The sequence below is a fragment of the Schistocerca nitens genome, chromosome 1 (assembly GCF_023898315.1).
Source record: "Schistocerca nitens isolate TAMUIC-IGC-003100 chromosome 1, iqSchNite1.1, whole genome shotgun sequence".
In the NCBI taxonomy this organism is placed as follows: Eukaryota; Metazoa; Arthropoda; class Insecta; order Orthoptera; family Acrididae; genus Schistocerca; species Schistocerca nitens.
In genome coordinates, this window is record NC_064614.1 from 136,258,484 (window position 1) to 136,281,270 (window position 22,787).

Genomic DNA, 22,787 nt, shown 5'->3' on the forward strand with positions numbered 1-22,787 from the left:
CACAGCCTTCCAAAATGCTTTCACAAAAGAAGACAAAGTAAACACTCCAGAATTCGAATCAAGAACAGCTGCCAACATGAGTAACGTAGAAGAAAATATCCTCGGAGTAGTGAAGCAACCTAAAGCAATTAATAAAAGCAAGTCTTCTGATCCAGACTGTATATGAATTAGGTTTCTTTCGGAGTATGCTGATGCATTAGCTCCATACTTAACAATCACATACAACCGTTCGCTCGGCGAAAGATCCGTACCAAACGACTCGAAAGTTACACAGGTCACACCAATATTCAAGAAAGGTGGTATGAGTAATCCACTAAATTACAGGCCCATATCGTTACCGTCGATATGCAGCAGGATTTTGGAACATATATTGTATTCGAACATTATGAATTACCTCGAAGAAAACAGTCTATTGAAACACAACTAGCTCTTTACTCGCATGAAGTGTTGAGTGCTACTGACAAGGGATTTCAGATCGATTCCGTATTTCTCGACTTCTGGAAGGTTTTTGAAACTGTACCACACAAGCGGCTTGTAGTGAAATTGCATCCTTATGGAATATCGTCTCAGCTATGCGACTGGATTCGTGATTTCCTGTCAGAGAGGTCACAGTTCGTAGTAATTGACGGAGAGTCATGCAGTAAAACAGAAGTAATTTCTGCCGTTCCCCAAGGTAGTGTTACAGGCCCTTTGCTGTTTCCTTTTCTATGTAAACGATTTGGGAGACAATCCGAAGAGCCGTCTTAGGTTGTTTGCAGATGATACTGTCGTTTATCATCTAGTAAATTCATCAGAAGATAAAAAAATTGCAAAACGATTTAGAAAAGATATCCATGTGGTGCGAAAATTGGCAATTGGCCCTAAATAACGAAAAGTGTGAGGTCATCCACATGAGTGCTAAAAGGAATACGTTAAATTTCGGTTACACGATAAATCAGTCAAGAGTCAAGGCCGTAAATTCAACTACATACCTAGGAATTACAATTACGAACAACTTAAATTGGAAGGAACACATAGAAAATGTTGTGGGGAAGGCTAACCAAAGACTGCGTTTTATTGGCCGGACATTTACAAAATGTAAGAGATCTGCTAAGGAGACTGCCTACACTACGCTTGTCCGTTCTCTTTTAGAATACTGCTACGCGGTGTGGAATCCTTACCAGACAGGGTTGATGGGAGTACATAGAAAAAGTTCAAAGAAGGGCAACACGTTTTGTATCATCGCGAAATAGGGGAGAGAGAGTCACTGAAATGATACAGAATTTGGGGTAGACATCATTAAAGCAAAGGCGTTTTTCGTTGCGGCGGTATCTTCTAACGAAATTCCAATCACCAACTTTCTCCTGCGAATGCTAAAATATTTTGTTGACACCGAACTACATAGGGAGAAACGATCACCATGATAAAATAAGGAAAAACAGAGCACGTACAGATATATATAGGTGTTCGTTCTTTCCGCGCGCTATACAAGATTGGTATAATAGATAATTGTGAAGGTGGTTCGATGAACCCTCTGCCAAGCACTTAAATGTGATTTGCAGAGTATCTATGTAGATGTATATTCGAAACCCGAAGAAAAGGTAGCTTTTTTGCTGGCGATGTCGTGTACCGTTCTAATACTTACGAGATGAAAACGCGGGAGCAAAACTACATTATCTGATCAAGACTATCCGTACACCCCTATGTAATGCGTAATTAACCACCTGATGTCGCCGGCCGCGGTGGTCTCGCGGTTCTAGGCGCTCAGTCCGGAGCCGCGCGACTGCTACGGTCGCAGGTTCGAATCCTGCCTCGGGCATGGATGTGTGTGATGTCCTTAGGTTAGTTAGGTTTAAGTAGTTCTAAGTTCTAGGGGACTGATGACCTAAGATGTTAAGTCCCATAGTGCTCAGAGCCATTTGAACCACCTGATGTCAAGTGCCCCCACCCCCCTTGCCAGTATTAAAGGTTGTGGGGATTATTATGTTGTCAGTACAGAAGCAGTACCGGCAGAAAGCTCAGCGATTCTGAACATGGATTGGGCAATGTGTTTCAACAGAGTAACACATCCATCAGGGTCAATTCAGCCCTTCTAAAACTGCGCAAGTAGACTGCTGGTGATGTGACTGTGAAACGGAAACGTGAAGGAACAGCTACAGTTAAACCAAGTCCAGGCAGACACACATTGACGGACTAACGGACAGAGACAAATACTAAATGCAAGCAAACTACAGAGGGGTCCAAAAAAATGTATCCACTGTTTAAAAGTCCATAACTGGCAAACTAATTGACGGTGTTGTCTCATCTTTGGTAGTGTAATAGTTTATAGATCCGGCAATCGCCACACAAGCGTTGTATCGCATTGTTTTGTTTTGTTAGATTACAGTCGCCAGATGACCAGTGTTTTGTTCTGAGTCGCACCTAGGTACTCGAGTAAACATGGCTGGCGCAAGTCTTACATTCGATGAAAGGAAGTCAGTTTTGAAGTGGTATTTGAAGTAAGGAAACATTAATGAGGTTCAACGGCAATGGCGAAATGAGTGTCAAACATAGCCACCGACACGTTTAACGATTCGTCGCATTCGAGACAAATTTGAAGCCGAAGGCTGTGTTAAAGATGTACACAAACAACGATGTGGACGACTTGTAACAGTAACAAGTCCAGCTAACTCTCGTCGTGTGCAACAGTTCACTCGCTCACCACAGAAGTATGTGAGACAGAGTGCCCGTGAAACTGGAGTGAGTCGCTCAAGTGTTCAGCGAATTTTGAAGACAGCAAAGTGGAAGTGCTACATCCCACGATTGCTACACGCAATGAACGAGGACGACCCAGATCGTAAATGGAGTACTGCGAGTAGTTTACTAACAAGGTGCGCAACGATGAAGAGTTTGCAGAGATGACTGTGTGGTCTGATGAGGCACAGTTCAAACTCAATGGTACAGTAAATCGCCACAATTTTATCTACTGGGCCGCCGAAAATCCGAACTTCCATGTAGACAAAGCCGTGAATTTGCCAGGAGTAAATGTGTGGTGTGGGTTGTCTTACGGGTGCTTGACTCGGCCATTCTTCTTTGACGGCACAGTTACCGGTAAGGTGTACCTTCAGAAGCTTCAGACATCCATTTTACCTGCCATCCGAGACTTGTATGGAGACGGAAGAGTGTACTTTCAATAAGATGGTGCCCCAGCCCACTACCAAAATCGTGTTAGGGCCTATCTCGACGAAAATCTACCAGGAAGATGGATAGGCCGTAGAGGTGCTGTGGAGTATCCACCACGTTCCCCAGACCTAACTCCTCTGGACTTTTACCTGTGGGGACCCCTCTGTCGACAAAAGCCACGCACGTTGGATGAACTTCGAGAATCCATCGTACATTCATGTGTAAATATCCAACTGAACACGTTGCAGTCAGTAGTTCGTGCCGCAGTTCGGCGGCATCGTTTGTGTGTGGGTGTTAATGGTGACCATTTCGAACACCTACAGTGATATCTTTAACTTGAACTTTAAGCTACACTTTGACCAAAAATAAGACACCTCCGTCAATTAGTTTGCAAGTTATGGAGTTTTAAACAGTGGATACATTGAAACTTCCTGGCAGATTAAAACTGTGTGCCCGACCGAGACTCGAACTCGGGACCTTTGCCTTTCGCGGGCAAGTGCTCTACCATCTGAGCTACCAACGCACGACTCACGCCCGCTACTCACAGCTTTAGTTCTGCCAGTATCTCGTCTCCTACCTTCCAAACTTTACAGAAGCTCTCCTGCGAACCTTGCAGAACTAGCACTCCTGAAAGAAAGGATATAGCGGAGACATGGCTTTCTGCAAGGTTCGCAGGAGAGCTTCTGTAAAGTTTGGAAGGTAGGAGACGAGATACTGGCAGAACTAAAGCTGTGAGTACCGGGCGTGAGTCGTGCTTCGGTAGCTCAGTTGGTAGAGCACTTGCCCGCGAAAGGCAAAGGTCCCGAGTTCGAGTCTCGGTCGGGCACACAGTTTTAATCTGCCAGGAAGTTTCATATCAGCGCACACTCCGCTGCAGAGTGAAAATCTCATTCTGGAAACTTCCCCCAGGCTGTGGCTAAGCCATGTCTCCGCAATATCCTTTCTTTCAGGAGTGCTAGTTCTGCATGGTTCGCAGGAGAGCTTCTGTAAAGTTTGGAAGGTAGGAGACGAGGTACTGGCAGAACTAAAGCTGTGAGTACCGGGCCTGAGTCGTGCTTCGGTAGCTCAGTTGGTAGAGCACTTGCCCGCGAAAGGCAAAGGTCCCGAGTTCGAGTCTCGGTCGGGCACACAGTTTTAATCTGCCAGGAAGTTTCATATCAGCGCACACTCCGCTGCAGAGTGAAAATCTCATTCTGGAAACATCCCCCAGGCTGTGGCTAAGCCATGTCTCCGCAATATCCTTTCTTTCAGGAGTGCTAGTTCTGCATGGTTCGCAGGAGAGCTTCTGTAAAGTTTGGAAGGTAGGAGACGAGGTACTGGCAGAACTAAAGCTGTGAGTACCGGGCCTGAGTCGTGCTTCGGTATCTCAGTTGGTAGAGCACTTGCCCGCGAAAGGCAAAGGTCCCGAGTTCGAGTCTCGGTCGGGCACACAGTTTTAATCTGCCAGGAAGTTTCATATCAGCGCACACTCCGCTGCAGAGTGAAAATCTCATTTCCAAATAAGAAATTTAATGCCGCGTTACAAAAACACCACCACACTAATAACGTTAACTTTATAGTTGACCGCAATAGCCAAGTGTTGAAGACTCGCAGTGAGCAAACTCCGCCAATTTCTCGGAGGTGTTTTTAACAATAACATATGAAAATTCTCCTCCTTAGCGTTGGTGGGGAGGTTCATGTGTATCAGTGATCTACTCAGCTATGCTTCCAGTAGGATAACCCATGCCAGACAGGTCAGTTGGTGAGATTCCAGACAAAGAGTAGTCTCCCCAGCGGGCTCCTGTCTTGGGAGTATGTGCGTATTAACCACATGGGCCCTTAGCTAAGTCTGACGATTACTTCCACTTACTTGTGTCAGCCTTCTGTTTTCTTTCCTATCCGCGTCCCTTGGCCAACTCTTACTCTTTCGACCCCAATGGTTACACGATAACTAGGTATTATAATTACGAACAACTTAAATAGGAAGGAACAATGGAAATTGTTGTACGGAAGGCTAACCAAAGACTACGTTTTATTGGCAGGACACTTGGAAAACGTAGATGTAGTAAACGCGAAAAAAAGTTTATATCAATACACAAGTATCACTCTGGATCTAAATGGTAAAACAACTAATGAGATACCAACTAACAAAGGGGTACGACAAGGCTGCTGCAATTGTCTAACTTTGTTCAAGATCTACATTAATGAAATAACACATATGTGTAAATCAGAAAGGCATCTACCTAGACAGGAACATTCTTTTAAATAATTTACTATATGCTGATGATGCAGTGATCCTAATAGACAAGGAAGATGACTTTCAGAAACTAATATACTTCCTAAAACAAATAAGTGCAAAATTTAACATGGAAATTTCCAAAGAAAAAAAACTAAGACAGTGGACTTCATGGGGAAAGAACCAATCAGAACGAAAATAGTGATAGATCAGAAGATTTTAGACAAGTAAACCATTTCAGTTACCTCGGATGTGAAATGACATATGGCTATAGCAGAGATATTGAAACTAAGCTTAGTAAATTCAGCCAGGTGCGCGGAACAATTAACAGAAACCTAAAAAACAAAACCAGGAAAGACACTCAAATTAAATTTTACAAAACTGTTGCAGTTCTTACACTGCAAGAAAACCGGATTCAGGCTCAAGAAATGAAATTTCTTAGAGGTGTTAAAGGTCGCACAAGAGAAGACAGGCTAAGAGACCAAGATATTAGAGAAAAACTGCAAATCTTTTGCCTCAATGATAAAATTCGAGATTACAGAAGAAAATGGAACGAACATCTACAAAGAATGGTGAGTGAGAGACTTCCCTTAAGGGTAAGAAATTATAAGTTTCATGGGAGAAGAGACAGAGGAAGACCCCGACAGAGATGGATAACGTAACAGGCTATTCCTGGCTAATACTTGAAGAGAAGATGAAGATGATGAAGACGTATGAAAATGTTTAGAAAATCAGTAACGACACTTTTCAGTAGTCGTTTTTAAAAACTTAAGGAGGCTATCCTTGTGCTTTCAAAGTTTAATACAATGCAGTTCAACCGATATTCGCTGTACTGAAACAAGCGAACAAAGAAATTCAGAGATCTATTTCTTGACCTCTGGCATCGTGTTATCCGAATTCAGAAGGACAGTCTACGATATCTGCAAAAAAAGACGGAGCCGCCATTCCAATTAGCACTTTTCCTTAAAGCGCGGGTCATCCCATCCTCTCGTTACGAAATACTCTACGCGTTCCGTGCGTCATTGCGTCATTACAGAACAGCAGCATACAAATTATAGACAGTAGGCGGCTTCACTCTACAATGCAGATGGAATAAAATTTTTAAAAATCACGAAATTCGTTATGGGTAAACAACAAATAGACAAGAGTGCGAGAGCAAAACAGTAACGCCAGTTACACTAACAGAGAAAATGATAATAGTTGGTTCTATGATAGTAGGTTTGCCATCCCGATGTATCGGGACCGTTACTGTTTTGGACCTTCTTATCCCAACATCCCGACAACACCCAATTTTGTCCCTATTGTGCAAAATTCTGTTACGAACTTCACACGCAAGTACTGAAGTAACGCCATCTTTAGCTCAATATGTCAGCCTCAGTTAGTTTTATTTACGTCAATAAGTTTATGTCGACAAGGTTGTCTCAAAGATGGCGTTGCATGTCGCGTATTCAGTGGAAATGAGCGATCGGCATTGTGGGCCGGGGGTCCCCCATTCGGGGAAGTTCGGCCGCCGAGGGCAAATACTTATTGCATTCGACGCCGCGTTGGGTGACTTGCGTGTCGGAGATGGGGATGAAATGATGATGAGGACAACACAACACCCAGTCCCTGAGCGGAGAAAATCTCGGGAATCCAACCCCGGCCCCTTGGCGTCGCATTCCGACGCGCTGACCACTCAGCTAACGGGGGCGGACGTGTATTCAGTATCGACAATGCAAACGACTTCTACAGGGTGTTACAAAAAGGTACGGCCAAACTTTCAGGAAACATTCCTCACACACAAATAAAGAAAAGATGTTATGTGGACATGTGTCCGGAAACGCTTAATTTCCACGTTAGAGCTCATTTTAGTTTCGTCAGTATGTACTGTACTTCCTCGATTCACCGCCAGTTGGTCCAATTGAAGGAAGGTAATGTTGACTTCGGTGCTTCTGTTGACATGCGACTCATTGCTCTACAGTACTAGCATCAAGCGCATCAGTACGTAGCATCAACAGGTTAGTGTTCATCACGAACGTGGTTTTGCAGTCAGTGCAATGTTTACAAATGCGGAGTTGGCAGATGCCCATTTGATGTATGGATTAGCACGGGGCAATAGCCGTGGCGCGGTACGTTTGTATCGAGACAGATTTCCAGAACGAAGGTGTCCCGACAGGAAGACGTTCGAAGCAATTGATCGGCGTCTTAGGGAGCACGGAACATTCCGGCCTATGACTCGCGACTGGGAAAGACCTAGAACGACGACACCTGCAATGGACGAGGCAATGCTTCGTGCAGTTGACGATAACCCTAATGTCTGCGTCAGAGAAGTTGCTGCTGTACAAGGTAACGTTGACCACGTCACTGTATGGAGAGTGCTGCGGGAGAACCAGTTGTTTCCGTACCATGTACAGCGTGTGCAGGCACTATCAGCAGCTGATTGGCCTCCACGGGTACACTTCTGCGAATGGTTCATCCAACAATATGTCAATCCTCATTTCAGTGCAAATGTTCTCTTTACGGATGAGGCTTCATTCCAACGTGATCAAATTGTAAATTTTCACAATCAACATGTGTGGGCTGACGAGAATCCGCGCGCAATTGTGCAATCACGTCATCAACACAGATTTTCTGTGAACGTTTGGGCAGGCATTGTTGGTGATGTCTTGATTGGGCCCCATGTGCTTCCACCTACGCTCAATGGAGCACGTTATCATGATTTCATACGGAACACTGTACCTGTGCTGCTAGAACATGTGCCTTTACAAGTACGACACAACATGTTGTTCATGCACGATGGAGCTCCTGCACATTTCAGTCGAAGTGTTCGTACGCTTCTCAACAACAGATTCGGTACCCGATGGATTGGTAGAGGCGGACCAATTCCATGGCCTCCACGCTCTCCTGACCTCAACCCTCTTGACTTTCATTTATGGGGGCATTTGAAAGCTCTTGTCTACGCAACCCTGGTACCAAATGTAGAGACTCTTCGTGCTCGTATTGTGGACGGCTGTGATACAATAGGCCATTCTCCAGGGCTGCATCAGCACATCAGGGACTCCATGCGACGGAGGGTGGATGCATGTATCCTCGCTAACGGAGGACATTTTGAACATTTCCTGTGACAAAGTGTTTGAAGTCACGCTGGTACGTTCTGTTGCTGTGTGTTTCCATTCCATGATTAATGTGATTTGAAGAGAGGTAATAAAATGAGCTCTAACATGGAAAGTAAGCGTTTCCGGACACATGTCCACATAACATATTTTCTTTCTTTGTGTGTGAGGAATGTTTCCTGAAAGTTTGGCCGTACCTTTTTCTAACACTCTGTATAATCCGTTCATCATCAGAATAAACCTGATGTAAATAAACACAAACGCAATGATTGGTCAGAAGCCGTAGCACAGGTACACTGGTGTTGTTACGCTCTTCGAAGTAGATCCTACTTATGTATTAGATATCTTATTACTAAGTTACGCTAAATGGAACTTTGAGATATTGAAATGTATTAACAGCCGTCAAAGTTTTTCTTAATCACGCTATATCTACGTAGTTTGTATTTCAAAAATCGTGTATAGTCACAGCCTCTGCAGTGTTGTGCTCCGATTGTCGCGCTGTTAATGTGCAGTATATAAATGGCTGAGGCTGTTTTCTGTTCCGTAGTGAAACACGCACCTGGAACACGGTTAAAAAGTGCCGAGAAATAGGCTGTTCTTAATGTTTTTAATAAATTTTCCGAGATAATCGGCTTTGAAAGTTTCCCAGCATTGTGTATAATGCAGTAGACTATCTGCGTTGGTTTGAACGTGTAGCACAGTCGGTAGCGTGATAATATCGGGACTAAATGCGAATAATCATTCGTAAGTTCAGATCTCCTCAGAATTAATTTTGTTCTCGTTCAATTTGAAATACCTACATCTCGTAATTCTAGAGCACATCATCATTTTTCTATGAATAATCCACATCTTCTTGTTTCTAATTATATATTGCATGTGAAATTCCTGTTTCCATTTCAAATATGAATTCTTAATTATTGATGTTTTATGAAAGACTGTTCATAAAAGTTGTTTAAATTAAGAAAACATAACAATTTAATTTTTTAAGGCAAGAATGAACAACCAAATCCTCTTTATTTGAGGACTATGTTCATCGTTTTATACCCCAGAGGTAGATAAGTATCGTAGAAACATGAAAAACAATCATTTTCACAGCATCGAGCACATCATACAAATGCTACATTTTTACATTTGCTTCTGTACCATTACAATATGAACCTAACAGAACTGATATGGAGCCAAGCTGTGGGATTTTTCGATAAGTAACAAGACTGTTAAGCTGCCAGACCTGCTGGAACTAAAAGCACGCAGCTTTTTCGCACGTCACTGCCGAAAGCTGGAGGAAAATAGAAGGGCTCATCATAAAAGAAGCAGAGAAAATGATGCGTGTGGTTGGCTTCGTGGATTCTGTTGTTGATAAGCTCGTTATCAACGTAATGAAGTAGGTTCGACTCAAATTTCAGGTAAAAAAAAAGATAGGAAAAAATCTTCAAGAAACTGTCCAATTGTAACATGGTCACTTTTTTGTATGTGTGAATGCGTATTTTGTGTTGTTCTTTGAAAATCTTATTTGAAGTTCTCTTTTTACTAATTCCACGGACATTCGATTTCTTTCTTTTGACCACTCGTTCTCCATCATACTGAAGATTGTTTCCGCAAATAAGCTGCTGGAAGGAATTGAAAATAAGTATGATATAAGGCTAATCAATTGGGAATGGGAGATGTCAACTGTGATCAGCTACTTAAAGAAATGTAGCAAAATTTGGTCTTCTGCTTTACTTTTATCACTTTTATACTGTGTCTCCACAAACTTTGAAAACTCTCTGTGAGTGAACGTCTGGCGCAAATTCTCCGTAGATTTTGAGCACCAATGAAATATTTTAAGACCATGTTTCACAGTATTATTTATGACACTGCAGTTGCAATAAGCTCTCAAAATTGGTGGGTTTTCGTTTTTCGATTTAATACCGAACTGCTTTTTCCATAATTAACTGGAGCATTGTCAGCTCTGTATGCACTTACTTGATTCGGACGAAAGCCTTTACAATCGGTAATGTTCTTAATTGCATGGAAAATATTTTTTGGGGTTCTATGGAGTGAAACTTCCTGGCAGATTAAAACTGTGTGCTGGACCGAGGCTCGAACTCAGGACCTTTGCCTTTCGTGGGCAAGTGCTCTACTGTACATATGAAGAAAATATCTGTTCTTTCGGACATGCCCACGAAAGGCAAAGGTCCCGAGTTCGAGTCTCGGTCCGGCACACAGTTTTAATCTGACATGTCCGAAAGAACAGATACCATCGGTGACCATGCAACTCTCTTAGAATGAAATGATAATTAAATCAAGACCCTAAGCTGCCGACAGGCGTTGATATACATCAACGCGGACAGCTGAAAATGTGTGTCCCGACCGGGACTCGAACCCGGGATCTCCTGCTTACTTAGCAGACGCTCTATCTATCTGAGCCACCGAGGGCGCAGAACATAGTGCGACTGCAGCGATTTATCTCTTGCACGCTCCCCGTGAGATCCACATTCCCAACTTAACGTCCACACACTACATCCGTAGTGCCCCTGCCCATTACACTCATTACTCGCGGCAGTCAATCTTACCGAGACCCCTAAGAGTTCGGGCAACGCGTATGCATCCAGCTCAGAAGAAGGTCAATGGCCGGTTAGCCTTAACTATATGAAGACGGTATCTGTTCTTTCGGACATGTCCGAAAGAAAAGATATCATCGGTGACAATGCAGCTCTCTTAGAATGAAATGATTATTAAATCAAGACCTTAAGCTGTCGACAGGAGTTGATATACATCAAGATGCAAGCTCTAACAGATCGGAGAATAAACATAATATATTGCGGATCCCCGTGAACATAATCCGTTTACTGATATAGTTTATCGATCTACACATGATGTAGAACAAACATAAAAATATTGTAAATCCTTGTGAAAGTAATCAATTCGTAACCCACTTTATCGATGTACTTGGTACGTCCAATATCTGGCAAGACAGCTGTACATGTAGAACATACACTCTCACAAGGTGCATAAGATTATATAATACACCCGAATGCACGTAAGTACAATCAATCACGCAAACAAATAGCACTTCATCTCAGATTCAAGAAAAGTAAAAACCTAACTGACAAAAAAAAAACTGAAAGAATCGAAAATGAGCATAAGGAGAGCAATGTGAGAAGCGTTCAACCGACCTGAATAAAAACACTAAGAGATTTGGGTCGTATGTGAAAGTGGATCAAAATCTTCTATTCATTCTCTCAGCGACCACACCGGCACCGAAACGGAAGATAACAGAGAGAAGGCCGAAATACTGAATTCGGACTTCCGAGTTTGTTTCACCGTGGAAGATCGTAACACTGTCCCTCCTTTCAATCGTCGTGCAAACGTCGAAATGGCAGACACTGAGATAACAGATCGCGGAACTGAAAAGCAGCTACAATCTCTTAGTAGTGGAAAGACGTCAGGACCAGATGAGATACCTATAAGATTCTAATGATTATGCGACAGAACTTGCTCTCCTAGTATTAATTTATCTTAGATCGCTTGAGCAACGAAAGGTACGTAACGACTGGAAAAAAGCGCATGTTATTCCAGTTTTTAAGAAACGCCGTAAGACAGATCCACACAATTGTAGATCTATATCGTTGACGTCAATCTGTTGTAGAATTATGGAACATGTTTTATGCTTAAGCATTATGACGTTCTTGGGAAATGAACATCTCCTCTATAGGAATCAACATGGAGTCGCAAACAGAGATCCTGCGAAACTCAGCTCGCCCTGTTCCTCCATGAGATCCACATCGCAGTGGACAACGGCGCTCAGGTTGATGCCGTGAGCCTTGATTTTAGTAAGGCATTTAACACCGTCCCACACTGCCGTTTAATGAAAAAAATACGCGTTTACGGAGTATCGGAGCACACCTGCGATTGGATTCAAGATAGAACTCATAGCGTCGCTCTTAACGGAACTAAATCGACAGATGTAAAGATCCGGAGTACCACAGGGAAGTGTGATAAGACCGTTGCTGTTTACAATATATGTAAACGATCTAATAGAAAGCGTCGGATGCTCATTAAGGCTATTCGCAGATCACGCAGTTGTCTATACCCAAGTAGCAACGCCAGAAGATAGTAAGAATTTGCAGAACGACCTGCAGAGAATTGATGAATGGTGCAGACTCTGGCAGTTAACCCTGAACGTAAATAAATGTAACATTTTGCGCATACATAGGAAAAGAAATCCACTACTGTACAGCTGCACTACTGATGACAACAGCTGGAGACAGCATCTGCCGTAAAATTGCTAGGCGTAACTATCCAGAGCGACCTTACGTGGAATGACCATATAAAACAGATAGTGGGAAAAGCAGATACCAGACTCAGATTCATCGGAAGAATCTTAAGGACATGTAACTCATCCACGAAAGAAGTGGCTTATAAGGTGCTTGTTTCCCTATTCTTTAGTATTATTCATCTATGTGGGATGCCTATGTGGTAGGACTGGTAGAGGAGATAGAGAAGATCCAACGAAGAGCGGCGCGTTTCGTCACGGGATCGTTTGGCTGGTGAGAGAGCGTTACGGAGATGCTGAACAAACTCCACTGGCAGAACTTACAAGAGAGGGCGTTATGCACCACGCAGAGATTTACTATTGAAATTTCGGGACAGCACATTTCAGGAGGAGGCAGACTACATATTATCCCCCCCCCCCCCCCCCCACATACATCTCGCGTATTGACCAAGAGGAAAAAGTTCGAGAAATTAGAGTCAATACAGACGCCTACCGAAAATCATTCTTCCCACGCAGTATTCGCGAGTGGAACAGGGTTGGAGGGATCAGATAGTGGTACCGAAAGTACCCACCGCCACACACCATTAGGTGCTTGCGGAGTATGATGTCGGTGTAGATCACGTAACTAATGAGGAGGTACTAAATATAATTGGGGAGAAGAGAAATTTGTGGTACAACTTGACTACAAGAAGGGTCCGGTTGGTAGGACACGTTCTGGGGCACCGAGGGATCACGATGGAGGGAAGCGTGGAGGGTAAAACTCGTAAAGGGAGACCAAGAGTTGAGTACAGTAAGCAGATTCAGAAGGATGTAGGTTGCAGTAGTTACTCGGAGATGAAGAGGCTTGCACAGGATAGAGTAGCATGAAGAGCTGCATCGAACCATTCTTTGGACTGAAGACAGCAACAACAACAACAACAATAACAGTAGAAATTAGAAGTTTGTTCACAGTGAGGCTTTAAAAGAAATAGTGTGTGCACAATAGAAATTTCAGCTGAAGATTTCCGTTGGATGTTCGTTTTATGATTTTCATAAACTCCACAACAGTGATAGCTTTTGGTTATGATTCACCTTCAGGCTGTTTACAACTGGGGTGCAGAACTACGTCGTGGTTGCGCTTTGAATTTCGTGAAGCTCGACCGAAGTCGGTTGTTTCTTAAAAAATATGGTGTGTGCGAACTGATTGAAGAACATCGGCATATCACTTACCCAAGAGGTAGAAGCTTCCAAAGCCATAACGAGGACTGCACTACATTCGATGTTGCACGAACGTTTATCTGTGACAATGATCGGTTCCCGATGGATTCCGCAAAATTTTACCGAAGCACAGGAAGAGGCTCGTGTCAACTGCAGACAGGTAATGTTCAAAATATTCGACTGAGAAAATGCATAACCCGCGTACAACAGCGCAACAGGAGACGAAAGTTGGATATATATCCGTACAAGCTGGAAACTAAGCGGCAGTCAATCGTTTGGGTGCTGCAAAGATGAAGCGAAACCAATACCAAAAATGGTTCGTTTGCGCAGCTCTCACGGAGAAGATCGCTTGTATCCTCCGTGATTTCTGTTTTATGGGTATTAGTCCTGTCTAAGGCATATCCGTGTGTCTTAACTTCCGTCTCGTGATGCTGCGGACGTCATCAGCGCCTGTAATCAGTCAGATAACAGGCAACATGCCGTTGATCATGGCCTGATATCTATCAAAATATATCAGCAAGGACGCAAATATCTACCGTGAAAGCTTTACGGCATGTTTACACGGCCAATATTTTACGGCGCTGTGTTGCAGAGTGACTACAACGGCCGTCAATGTTGCCAATATGCGGCTGCAATTCGCGTGGTCACAAAGTTGCCGTGCAACATTTCCTGGGTACATTGTAGCCAATATGCAATGTCCATTGTTCGCGTTGTCGTACCTGTAGAGCAATGGTAGTCAACCTGGACACCTGGTCCCTACCGAGCACAACCGGACGTTGCAGCTTTCATGGTGAGCGGTAGGAACTCAAAAATGGTTCAAATGGCTCTAAGCAGTATGGGACTTAACCTCTGAGGTCACCAGTCCCCTAGAACTTAGAACTACTTAAACCTAACTAACCTAAAGACATCACACACATCCATGCCCGAAGCAGGATTCGAACCTGCGTCCGCAGTGGGTCGCGCGGTTCCAGACTGTAGCGCCTAGAACCGCTCGGCCACCTCGGCCGGCGGTAGGAACTCTAAAAACATTTTCATTAGCTTTTCATAAAAATTTGACATGAAGTATTGGTACCTAATTACACAGGCCAACGTAAAAAAAATATTTTTGAGTGTTTGTTTCACTTCCTGAGTCAAATTTTACCAAATTTAGGTTGAAAAAGAAAAGAATATGACACAGAAAAAAATGTATTTGCTCTAGTTTCCGTGATTCGCAATCGGCGGGAATGGGTGGTGGTTAGTGTTTAACGTCCCGTCGACAACGAGGTCATTAGAGACGGAGCGCAAGCTCGGGTTAGGGAAGGATTGGGAAGGAAATCGGCCGTGCCCTTTCAAAGGAACCATCCCGGCATTTGCCTGAAACGATTTAGGGAAATCACGGAAAACCTAAATCAGGATGGCCGGAGACGGGATTGAACCGTCGTCCTCCCGAATGCGAGTCCAGTGTGCTAACCACTGCGCCACCTCGCTCGGTGCAATCGGCGGGAATATTTTACCTTAGCGGATCGAGAGGAAACGTTTTGATTAAACATGTCAAAAACATTGAAAGTTCAGTTGTGTTTTTTTCAATGTGCGTTCTAAATTTGTGGAAGAACCCGTGGCATGTCGTTAGGTCTGAAGAGAATCGTGTGGTGGCTTCATGAGCTCGTTGTTTTTTGGGTTTCTTCTTCTAAATGAATACTGGAGCATCCCTGTACAGAGAGCAGTAGGAATCTGCAATAGTTGCTTCAGTGCAATGGCCTTGACATCTCTGTTCCAATACAGCAATTTCCTGATGGAATCGCTCCCTGTGTTCATCACTGATAGCTTCATAACATGGAGGGAAAAAGTCAAGTTGGGCGTGGAAAAAATGCACCTTAAGGGACATGTATGCTATTTGAGTTATTTTTGCAAGAGTACTGCCACGAGCTAAGAATGGTTATCGTCCCTTTTGTTGACATACAATCCATGAATAACTTCCTTGAAGACTTCCCAAACTTCCTCTTCTTTCCCCTCCAAAACTCGATTAAACGCAAACTCCTTTGCCAGTTGACTAATTTGTGACCCAACAAAAATACCTTCCTTAACCTTTGCCTCTTCAGTACTTAAAGGCTTGTCCTTCTTGGTTGATTGCTTTGGCAAAAAGTTTCATCAACCCTAACTTTATATCTAGTGTTCGGTCCACGAAAGGTTCAGCAACGACATTTTTCTCACCAGTGTTACGATTTCTTGCTTGAATATGATGTGATTTTCTATCCCTACTGTTTCACAAACATAAGAAGCAACAGACATACAGTTAGTGTAGCCTAGCTGCATTTCTAACAGAACAGCGATAACTCTTAGATCGCCACATATTTTCCATTTTTGTTCAGTGTATTTCGTTGAGTCGAGGTGGGCTTTCATATTTGCGTAAATCTCCTTCATGTGAACTGCATAACCAAAAGGACTAGCTGGTTGCCGTTGTGAAGTAATGCAGCTCCCAAAAGTAGCTCGGAGAAGTTTATGAATAGCCTGTATTCCATAGGATCATGCTTCAAATTAAATCATTTCATAAGACCATTAACACCGCAACATACAACAAGACTGCTTTTCTTGTCAAAATAAGGAAGCACATTCCTGTGACGTTATCTCTAATGTGAGACCCTGACATCATATTGGAGATGACTCCATTGATGTAATCTTGAACCTAAAAGTTCTGCTTTCTCCTTTGGTAAACCAAGGTCTCGAATGAGATCACTCAATTCCAATTGACACATTCGGTGTGGTTTATTATCCTTATCCTCAAAATCTGGCCCATGGGATGCGTCAAAACCTCCTAGGGTTTTCCTTCTGCACTGTCATCATCTTCTGTTTCCACCTCTAAGTTTGGGGGTAAAGTAGGAAAAGGTAAAGTATCTTAATGTGGAATAGGTCGAATAGCAGACGGAAGATTCGGGTATTGAATGGGTTTTCTTTTTTATAGGTCGAGTCAAGAATAAATAGCAGTCATCTGTATGGATTATAGGCTCTCGCCAAACCATAGTTACATAAAAGGCCATAATCGTTTTTTATATTTCAGACATTCTCGTAGTACACTACTGGCCATTAAAATTGCTACACCAAGAAGAAATGCAGATGATAAACGGGTATTCATTCGACAAATATATTACACTAGATCTGACATATGATTACATTTTCACGCAATTTGGGTGCTTACATCCTGAGGAATCAGTACCCAGATCAACCACCTCTGGCTGTAATAACGACCTTGATATGCCTGGGCATTGAGTCAAGCAGGGCTTGGATGGCATGTACAGGTACAGCTGCCCATGCATCTTCAACAAGATTCCACAGTTCATCAAGAGTAGTGCCTGGCGTATTGTGACGAACCAGTTGCTCGGCCACCATTGACCAGACGTTTTCAATTGGTGAGAGATCTGGAGAATGTGCTGGCCAAGGCAGCAGTCGAACATTTTCTGTATCCAGAAAGGCCCGTACAGGACCTGCAACATGCGGTCGTGCATTATCCTGCTGAAATGTAGGGTTTCGCAGGGATCGAATGAAGGATAGAGCCACGGGTCGTAACACATCTGAAATGTAATGTCCACTGTTCAAAGTGCTGTGAATGCGAACAAGAGGTGACCGAGACGTGTAACCAACGGCAACCCATACCATCACGCGGGGTGATACGCCAGTATGGCGATGACGAATACACCCTTCCAATGTGCATTCACCGCGATGTTACCAAACACGGATGCGACCATCTTGATGGTGTAAACAGAACCTGGATTCATCCGAAAAAGTGACGTTTTGCCATTCGTGCACCCAGGTTCGTCGTTGAGTACACCATCGCAGGCGCTCATTTCTGTGATGCAGCGTCAAGGGTAACCGCAGCCATGGTCTCCGAGCTGATAGTCCATGCTGCTGCAAACGTCGTCGAACTGTTGGTGCAGATAGTTGTTGTCTTGCAAAGGTCGCCATCTGTTGACTCAGGGACCGAGACGTGACTGCACGATCCGTTACAGCCATGCGGATAAGATGCCTGACATCTCGACTGCCAGTGATACGAGGCTGTTGGGATCCAGCACGGCGTTCCGTATTACCCTCCTGAACCCACAGATTCCATATTATGCTAACAGTCATCGGATCTCTACCAACGCGAGCAGCAATGTCGCGATATGATAAACCGCAATCGCGATAGGCTTCCGTCCGACCTTTATCCAAGTCGGAAACGTGATGGTACGCATTTCTCCTTCTTACACGAGGCATCACAACAACGTTTCACTAGGCAACGCCGGTCAACTGCTGTTTGTGTATGAGAAATCAGTTGGAAACTTTCCAGACGTGCATGCTCTGTAAAGCTAATCATTTGCATATCGCAGCATCTACTTCCTGTCGGTTAAATTCCGCGTCTGTAGCACGTCATCTACATGGTGTAGCATTTTTAATGGCCAGTAGTGTATAACAGAAGAAGAGCTGCAACACAGTATGTGGGGCCCATGACCTATCTTGGTCCCCTACCTTCATATCGAAGTAACGCCAACAGGCATTCTTCACAAGAGGTGTCAGATTCCGTCACTTCACCAGAATTCACAAAAACAACACTAAATTTACACTCACAGTTGAAGAAAATTACGTTCTGTCAGTTGACAAGTGTGCCAATTTCAAAAATAAAATTTCCCACAGATGTAAAATGTAGACTATAAAAAAATGACTGTATTTCCAAAATAAAGCTTGTAGTTAATTTTCATAGTTTCTTATGAATTAGGCAAATGAAAATACACAACAATCAGCTATTTCTGAGCCCGAAACATTTCCATTGTTGTTCTGTTTCATAATTACATGCTTTAACTTGCTGTGAGTCTGCTTCACAAATTTTATAAAGTTACTTACTTCCATACTTTGTAAATTAGCACTACTGTGCAAATGGTGGAAACTGCAAAATTTTAGTACTAACATAGATACGATAGTCGGTGTCAGTTGACTACTCCTGCTTTAGAGGATCGAAGAAGAGTCAATGCTGAATGGCATACAACAGTTTGTGTGCCGCCAGTCGCTAATGGAAACGTGGACACCAACCGAACACGTCGCATCATTCTTAATCGTGACACTTCTGTTACACAGTGCATCAAACAACTGATTATCCGACGCAGACAAACGATTAATTTTTCGCTGCCCGTATTCACCCGATGTACTGTCTAAGGACTTCTTTTTGCTCCCTTACATTAAACAAAAATGCGTGAAAAGTGGTTTTGATCACTTTAAGGTGCTGCTGAATCTTTCCGAAACCATGTTTTTGAGCTTTCAACATAAGAGAGGAAAATGGTCAGATCGGACGTAAGAGCGTATAAATTAGGAATGACACAATTTTTAATGGGTCGTTATTTTAAAATAGTATCTTATTAACAACTACTAGGTAGTTTCTACCACTGCTCATTCTCAAGATGTGGATACATTATTCTTCTGGGAGGGATAAAACGGACATCACACATCACAAGCCATGCACAGTTACACCAATCGTGCTCGTTAGTGTGTAAGACCTCGGAATAGGCATTCACAAACCATACATACACTATCTGCTCATCAAAACGTTGTTGACAGGTATTAGTGAACTTTAATATACACTACTGCTCATTAAAATTGCTACACCACGAAGGTGACGAGCTACAGACGCGAAATTTAACCGACAGGAAGAAGATGCTGTGATATGCAAATGATTAGCTTTTCAGAGCATTCACACAACGTTAGCGCTGGTGGCGACACCTACAACGTGCTGACATGAGGAAAGTTTGAACCGATTTCTCATACACAAACAGCAGTTGACCGGCGTTGACTGGTGAAACGTTGTTGTGATGCCTAGTGTAAGGAGGAGAAATGCGTACCATCACGTTTTCGACTTTGATACAGGTCGGATTGTAGCCTTTCGCGATAGCGGTTTATCGTATCGCCACATTGCTGCTCGCATTGGTCGAATATGGAATCGGTGGGTTCAGGAGGGCAATACGGAACGCCGTGCTGGATCCCAACAGCCTCGTATCACTAGCAGTCGAGATGACAAGCATCTTATCTGCATGGCTGTAACGGATCGAGCAGCCACGTCTCGATCCCTGAGTCAACAGATGGGGACGTTTGCAAGACAACAACCATCTGCACGGACAGTTCGACGACGTTTGCAGCAGCATGGACTATCAGCTCGGAGACCATGGCTGCGGTTACCCTTGACGCTGCATCACAGACAGGAGCGCCTGCGATGGTGTACTCAACGACGAACATGAGTGCACGAGTGGCAAAACGTCATGTTTTCGGATGAATCCAGGTTCTGTTTACAGCATCATGATGGTTGCATCCGTGTTTGGCGACATCGCGGTGAACGTACATTGGAAGCTTGTATTCGTCATCGCCATACTGGCGTATCATCCGGCGTGATGGTATGGGGTGCCATTGGTTACACGTCTCGGTCGCCTCTTGTTCGCATTGACGGCACTTTGAACAGAGGACATTACATTTCAGATGTGTTACGACCCGTGGCTCTGCCCTTTATTCGATCCCTGCAAAACGCTACATTTCAGCAGGATAATGCACGACCGGATGTTGCAGGTCCTGTACGGGCCTTTCTGGATACAGAAAATGTTGGACTGCTGCCCTGGCCAGCACATCCTCCAGATCTCTCACCAACTGAAAACGTTTGGTCAATGGTGGCCGAGCAACTGGCTCTACACAATACGCCAGTTGATGAACTGTATGGGCAGCTGTACCTGTACACGCCATCCAAGCTCTGTTTGACTCAATACCCAGGCGTATCAAGGCCGTTATTACGGCCAGAGGTGGTTGTTCTGGGTACTGATTTCTCAGGATCTATGCACCCAAATTCCGTGAAACTGTAATCACATGTCAGTTCTAGTATAATATATTTGTCCAATGAAACCCGTTTATCACCTGCATTTCTTCTTGGTGTAGAAATTGCCAGTAGTGTAGGATGTGCCCATCCTTCGCCTTTATGATGGCTTGAACTCCACCGGCAACACTTTCAGTGAGGTGCCTGAATCTCTGTGGAGGAATGGCGGCCCATTCTTCCTCAAGAGCCGAAAACAGAGGGGGTTTGGAGCGAAGTCAACCATCTGACGCATCCCAAAAGTGTTTCATTAGAGTGAGACTCTGGGTAGGCCAGTCCATTTCAGGAATGTTATCGTCCATAAAACATTGCCTGACAGATGCTGCTCTATGACTTCCATCGGACTGTCACAGCGTATAGCGTGACTCATCGCTCCAAACCATTCGTTTCCAGCCATCCACTTTCCACTGGTGTCACTCTTTACGCCACCTCAGCGTCGCTTAAGTCTGACTACAGAAATGCGTACCTGTTTAGGAGCTGTTCGGACATCGTACCCCATTCTTCTTAACCTCCTACGCACATTTACTGTGCTAGCTGAACAACTGGTAGCACTTTGGATGATCCCACGAGTGACTTAGGCAGCTTTAGAAGGATTGAAATGTCACTGACGGTTTTGTTACTCAGGTGACGCCCTGTGACGAGTCCATGTTGGAACGCACTCAACCCTTCCGACCTGCGAGCGGCGAACATTCTACAACCTCAATAGCCGCACGGTAGGGAGGGGGCCGTGGGTAGCCGTATGGAGACCTGAAGAGGAGACGATGGCAACACCGCGTATTTTCTCACGTTTGTATCCAAAAACATTTATGCCACTGCCATAAATCAAACAAATAAACCAAAACGAATTGCTTCCACTCAAACGGATTGTTAAGTAGCCATAAATTTCTCTTTTTTTTATCAGACATTAAGCATGTAACGATTTTTAATCATCTGTCGCACTCTGGATCTTCTAGCTCTCTCTCCGTTTTACAAGAACGTCTATAATCGGTTCAGTTGCTCGTGTACACTGCAGCCGTAACGTGCAGTTACAGTTACGGTATGATAGTGACTTTCTCAGAAGCGTTTTACTTTTCTAATACAGTTGGTCACAGATTACGCGGAGCCGAACGTAAATAATACCCCTGCATCACTGTTGCCAAAACGGATTTTTTAGAGCTGACTGACTTCATTTTTGATACCATTTAGCTGGCAAATGAGTGATTTTAGTTGGGTCCGGAAGCATGACTTTTCCTCACAATTATTTGGCGTTTCTTCCTGGCTTTTTTTTATTGACTATTGGAAAAACTGAATCCATTTTGATTAAAGAAAAACTATTTGCATCTATCTCAGATTTCAACTTGCATTAGTATCCCACGAAAACTTAATATCCGACTGAATTAAGAAAGACAACAAAGCAAAGTAAAGCCATGTTGGCTTGTGTTCCGACATACATACACAAGAAGGAAAACAAAATTACGAAATATAAACAGCTGGGAGTGTTAAAGAAAATGCTCTTGCAACATAGCTGACGTCAGCAGAATACCGCAAGTTCACAGTGATGAAGGAAGCCGTTCTCAGTAAAGGAGATTTTTATTCAAGCAGTATGAAACAGACAAACAATATGCCAGCGATCGAACTGCGTAGAGGTACAGCCATTAATGTTTAAATTAACGTGGTGTAGCATGGCATATCAACCCTTTTCAACGTTTAAAATTCAAGTCTATTGTTTCTGTATCATCAAGGATATGTAATTCAAATAATGTTATACTTCCGCAGTTAATTCTTTTTATTACTGTGATGTCCAGCAGACTCCAAATTAAGAAAATAAATATAAAATTAAATCTTGCTTCTGTCTACTCCTGAGGAGCGATACGGCCAGTTTAGATGTGAAATTTTATTGTTTTTATGCATTTTGATATTATTTAGAAACTGTTACTCAGTATAATTATTGCAAAAGTAAAAATGCACAATAATACACCTTCCTTTATGTCAGCTCTTTTTTTTCTTTTTGTAGGCGCATTTAGCTTCTTTCGTTTTGGACAATTGGCAACACTGCTTGTA